At 47.0% G+C, this 6,128-nt stretch overlaps 1 protein-coding gene across 1 annotated transcript in view; it reads left to right on the top strand.

Annotated features, from left to right (window-relative positions):
- The first annotated feature begins 241 nt into the window (after positions 1 to 241).
- mis18bp1 (MIS18 binding protein 1) overlaps positions 242 to 6,128 on the top strand; it is an 86,125-nt gene continuing 80,238 nt past the window's right edge. The window contains exon 1 of the mRNA XM_038776325.1: positions 242 to 549. The gene's annotated coding sequence lies outside the window, so the exon portion shown is untranslated. The remainder of the gene's footprint in view (positions 550 to 6,128) is intronic.

The raw sequence follows: 6,128 nt of genomic DNA, 5'->3' as shown, positions 1-6,128 counted from the left end.
GAGGAGGAGGGGGCGGGCTTGCGGCGTCGCGTTCGCTCATTTGACGGCAAATCCTCGTCACCGATCCGGGGGCCAATCAGGAGCTCGAGGGCTGGGATTCGAAAGCTCCTAACGTCTTTTTTTTGGTTGAGTTTTGAAATGGTTGCCGCGCGGGTGAGTAACGGTTGCTCAATTGTCCATGGAGCCCTGGCAGGGTCGCGGGGAATCGGTTAACGACAGGGTGGGGGCGTTTAAATGGCGCGTGGCGGGGCGGGGGGGTTTGTGAACGTTTGCGCAGATCCCGACCCTCCACCAGCGCGAGCTGGGTCTGCACCGATTGCCCCCTCCCTCAGTACAACAGCAAAAGGAAAATACCGGAACTAAGTCGTTAAAATAGAAAAGTTGGAGTGGTTCATTTGCGTCGAGGTATGGTTGACCGGGGAAAGGAGACTCGGGTCTGGCAGCAGCAACAAGAGTCGCCCCCTCGAATCCCCGTACCTCTTCAGAGTTGAAGAGAGGGAGAAGTCTGATGGGTTTTATGCTGCATAGGAGGTGGTTGGAGCAAAGTAGGTCAGTAATGGCCGGGAACTGTGGTAAAAGTAAATGATGTGGAGATGCTGGCGTTGGATTGGGCTGAGCAAAGTAAGAAATCTTACAACACCAGGTTAAAGTCCAACAGGCTTGTTTTGAATCACAAACTTTCGAAGAGCAGCTCCTTCCTCAGGTGAATGAAGAGGTATGTTCCAGAAACATATATATAGATAGTCAAAGAAACAAGACAATGCTTTGAATGCGAGCATTTGCAGGTAATTAGGTGTTTACAGATCCAGAGATAGGGGTAACCCCCCCCCCCCCCCCCCCATTAAAGAGGTGTGAATTGTCTCAAGTCAGGACAGTCGGTAGGATTTCGCAAGCCCAGGCCGGATAGTAGGTGGGTGAATGTAATGTGACATGAATTCAAGGTCCCCGTTGAGGCCGTACTCATGCGTGCGGAACTTGGCTATAAGTTTCTGCTTGGCGAATTTGCGTTGTTGCGCGTCCTAAGGCCGCCTTGGAGAACGCTTACCCGGAGATCAGAGGCTGCATGACCTGGACTGCTGAAGTGTTCCCTGGCTGAAAAGGATCAGTCCTGCCTGGCGATTGTTGCGTGATATCCATTGTTGCAGCGTCTGCATGGTCTCGCCAATGTACCACACTTCGGGACATCCTTTCCTGCAGCGTATGAGGTAGACATTATTGTTGCACGAGTATGTGCCGCGTACCTGGTGAGTGGTGTTCTCACGTGTAATGGTGGTATGCATGTCGATGATCTGGCACGTCTTGCAGAGATTGCCATGGCAGGGTTTTATGGTGCCGTGGTCGCTGTTCTGAAGGCTGGGTAGTTTGCTGCAAACAATGGTTTGTTTGAGGTTGCGCGGTTGTTTGAAGGCAAGTAGTGGGGATGACCGTGGCAAGATGTTCATCTTCATCTATGACATGTTGAAGGCTGCAAAGAAGATGTCATAGTTTCTCCGCTCAGGGGAAGTACTGGACGACGAAGGGTACTCTATCGGTTGTGTCCCGTGTTTGTCTCCTGACTGTAAAAGTAAATGATTGCGGATGCTGGCATCTGAGACATGGACAAAAAATGCTGCACGGCCTCAGCAGGGCTGACTGACAGCATCTGCGGAGGGAGGACTCTTTGTCAGCTCTCCTCTCTCCCCATGGATGCTGTCAGTCAGGCCTGTTATTTTCCAGCATTTTCTGTTTCTGTTGCACAAAACTGTGTAGGACATCTGACAAATGAAGTGTTAGTGGCAATATGAGGGACTATGTAAGGTGATGTTAATGGCGTAAAGGAAAGATAGCAGAAGGTGTCATTGGGAGAAGAAATGTTAGTGCCCAGTGAAAGCAAAACTGAAGTAAACTTAAGACAGGTAGCCTTGTGGGGGAGGAACCTTGAGACTATTCCAAGTTGGGGGATTTGGATTAGTGCAGCAATCTTTTGTGGGGGGGGGAACTCTCCATGTACGCACTTGATGTCTGCTATGTTGCGTGTGTATCCTTGACCAACATCTTGCTGAATTATAAGCGCAGATAGGCATGAGGGAATTTAATCCAGGAAATTATCGTGGGGTGGGGGGAGCAGGTGTGTGCACAGGGTGTCCTGTGCGAGGCTCGGTCTGGGTATTTTAATAGTTACTCTGGAGTTATTTCATAGATAGAATTTACAGTGCAGAAGGAGGCCATTCGGCCCATCGAGTCTGCACCGGCTCTTGGAAAGAGCAACCTACCCAAGGTCAACACCTCCACCCTATCCCCATAACCCAGTAACCCCACCCAACACTAAGGGCAATTTTGGTCACTAAGGGCAATTTATCATGGCCGATCCACCTAACCTGCACATCTTTGGACTGTGGGAGGAAACCGGAGCACCCGGAGGAAACCCACGCACACACGGGGAGGATGTGCAGACTCCGCACAGACAGTGACCCAAGCCGGAATTGAACCTGGTTCCTTGGAGCTGTGAAGCAGTTGTGCTATCCACAATGCTACCGTGCTGCCCCAGTTAGAAGTGGGTTTTTTTCTTTGACTCTTACAAAGTAATTATTGGAGTAAAACTGGCAGAACCATCCAAAGTTAGCGCTTTAAATTGCTTCTGTCAGATGGTTCCCAGCCCACTTGTTGAGGGCAAGTTAGCACTTCCGCACAATTGCCAGCGTAAACCGTCCAAGAGGGATTACCCAGTGCATCATTGGAGTACCCCCTAATTGCATCCATCGGTAGGGCACCTGGATGTTGTGGAATTGTGTTGAATTCTGGGCACTGCAGTTTAGGAAAAATGTAAAGCCTTCAGAGAGGGTGCAGATGAGATCAATGAAAATTGTTCCAGGAATGCAGGACTTCAATTGAGGATAGACTGAAGAAGCTGTATTTATTCTGAAAGTTGAGAGGCGATTACATGGGTGTTCAAAATCATGAGGGGTCGAGACAGTAGAAAAACTGTTCACATTGGTGCGGATTTCCTCTGTTCGGACCGCCCCCCCGCGCGGGCACAGCTGTCGCCGGGTGCATTATCTCCATCTCGGGTGGTACGGTGGCACAGTGGTTAGCACTGTCGCGTCACCGTGTCAGGGTCCCAGGTTCAATTCCCAGCTTGGGTCACTCTGTACGGAGTCTGCACGGTCTCCCTGTCTGCGTGGGTTCCTCCAGGTGCTCCGGTTTCCTCCCACAATCCCGAAAGACTTGCTGTTAGGTGAATTGGGCATTCTGAATTCTCACTGTACCCGAACAGGCGCTGGAATGTGGCAACTAGGGGCTTTTCACAGTGACTTCATTGCAGTGTTAATGTAAGCCTACTTGTGGCAATATCGATTATAAAGAGTCAAGACCGAGAAACAACAGGTTTAAAGTGATTGTTAAAAGAACAATGTGACATGATGGAAAACCCTTTAATGCAGCAACTGATTATGATCAGGATTGCACCGCCTGATGGTGGAGGCAGATCATGCTTTTGATGAGCTATCAAAGAGGGAAAATTGCAGGGGATTAAGACTCGCTGGTTGTCCTTGGGGTGATTCAAAACAGAAAATGCTGGAAATACTCAGCAGGTCAGGCAGCATCAGTGAAGAGAGAAACAGAATAGAAGTTTCAGGTCTGACCTTTCATCAGAACTCTCCTCACATGTTGCCGGACCTGCTGAGCTGAATGACCCCATGGTGCGATAGCTGTTCAATGTTTCTGAACCTGAGCATTACAAAAATAAAATATTGCGATAGCTGGAATGCCACAAGTGCTGCTATCTGAATCATTTTCTGTTTGACTGTGAGCTGGATAAATATTCATCAAATTCTTACAGGCATTGAATCAAAAATAGATTTATTTACATCAGATTTTCGGTACTGGCTTGGAGGGCCGAAGGACCTGTTCCTGTGCTGTACTTTTCTTTGTTCTTTATAAGTAAATAATCATAGCCAAGTTTTGTGTGGTGAGTTTAGATAGGGATAGACACTAATCTCTCTAGTCTGGAAATCTATTGTTTAGAAACAACAATTGTCTGGAAATCTTTGAGCTGGCCCATGCAACTCTCAGCATCATTTTAGTACAGTTCTTTGGGAGCAGAAACATTTAGATATGTGAAAAAAAATTACTGCTTTATAATCTTTTATTACTATTTCATGCTCCAGGTAAATACATCTAGGGTGTTTTTCAGTTCTCTCGTTTGTATTTAGGCATTCTGACATGCTATAATCCAGATAATTCCGAAATCCAGAAATAACTTGGTCCAAGTATTTTGGATTGGAGAGGTTACAGTTTATATATTCCTATTGAAATATGAACCGAGCAATTCAGCCCACTTTCTCTTTAAGCATGGACCTTTAAAAAATCAATGTTATGGTTATAATCTAGCATAGCTGCTTTGCTAGTATGGCACAGACTGCCCTAACTGGTCACTGATTTCCGATATGACTCTGAAAGAAAATCTTGGCTGCCTCTTCCTTTGATGTCTCTCATAGAGGCTCCAGTCAATCAGTAGACCTGCCTTTTTGCAAGTTAAGCTGGGAATCAAAATCATTATCCTAGCCTGGAACAAACCATAGATACATAAATTAAATCTGTGCTCTCCGACTTTTCAAATATGATTTCGAATATATCTAAAATCAGATAAAGAAGACAATTGGGCTGCCGCAATACTATAAGCGGAAAGTGTTCATAAGAAAATATTTTAAATGGATAGTAAAAGGGACAATGAGAGACCTAGATGCAAGCATAATAGCTGAGGCTATATGAAACAGACCATTTATTTTGGTACTGTAACCATACGCACAGAGCTGAGTTGACACCCATTTGAAATATAAATAGACTTGAAACTGAAGAGTACAGAGTGGTAAATAGCCCCAATGTTTACTTCCTACCACTGGTCAGGAGGGAGTTGCACTGGGAGTCGTCAACATTGACTCTGGACCCCATGAAGTCTCATGGCTTCAAGTTAAACATGGGCAAGGAAACCTGCTGATTACCACGTACCGGCCACCATCAGATGATGAATCAGTACTGTTCTATGTTGAATGCCACTTGGAGGAAACATTGAGGGTGACAAAGAGTGCAGAATATGCTCTGGATGGGGGACTTCAGTGTCCATCAGCAAGAGTACAGTAAGAAGTCTTACAACACCAGGTTAAAGTCCAACAGGTTTGTTTCAAACACGAGCTTTCGGAGCACGGCTCCTTCTTCACCTGAAGAAGGAGCCGTGCTCCGAAAGCTCGTGTTTGAAACAAACCTGTTGGACTTTAACCTGGTGTTGTAAGACTTCTTACTGTGCTCACCCCAGTCCAACGCCGGCATCTCCACATCATCAGCAAGAGTGGCTTGGTAGATTAAGCTGGCCAGCTCCTAAAGGACATAGCTGCTAGACCGGGACTGCAGGTTGTGAGGGAATCAACAGGAGGTAAAAGCATATTTGACCTCCTCCTCACCAATCTGCCAAGTGCAGATGCATCTGTACATGACAGTATTGGTAGAAGTGACCACTGTGCAGTCCTTGTGGAGACAAAGTCCCGTCTCCACATTGAGGATACCCTCCATCGTGTTGTATGGCATTACCACCATGCTAATTGGGTTAGATTTCGAACAGATCTAACAACTCAAGACTGGGCATCCATGAGGTGCTGTGGGCCATCAGCAGCAGCAGCAGAATTGTTTTCAACCACAGTCTGCAACCTCATGGCCTGGCATATCGCCCACTCTACCATTACCACCAAGCCAGGGGATCAATCCTGGTTCAATGAAGAGTGCAGGAGAGCATGCAAGGAGCAACACCAAAAAATGAGGTGTCAACCTGGTGAAGCTACAACACAGGACTACTTGTATGCCAAACAGCATATGCAGCAAGTAATAGACAGAGCTAAGTGATTCTGCAACCAATCCATCAGATTTAAACTCTGCAGCCCTGCCACATCCAGCCATGAATGGTGGTGTACTATTAAACAACTCGCTAGAGGAGTAGGCTCCACAAATATTCCCCATTCTCAATGATGGAGGAGCCCAGCACATATGTGCAAAAGACGAGGCCTAGACATTCGCAACAAGCTTCAGCCAGAAGGGCCGAGTGGATGATCCATCCGTCTCCTCCAGAAGTCCCCAGCATCACTGATGTCAGTCTTCAGCCA

The sequence above is a fragment of the Scyliorhinus canicula genome, chromosome 2 (genome assembly GCF_902713615.1).
Source record: "Scyliorhinus canicula chromosome 2, sScyCan1.1, whole genome shotgun sequence".
Classification (NCBI taxonomy): Eukaryota; Metazoa; Chordata; class Chondrichthyes; order Carcharhiniformes; family Scyliorhinidae; genus Scyliorhinus; species Scyliorhinus canicula.
The sequence above is the reverse complement of the archived record's forward strand: the minus strand, read 5'-3'. Positions and strand labels throughout refer to the sequence as shown.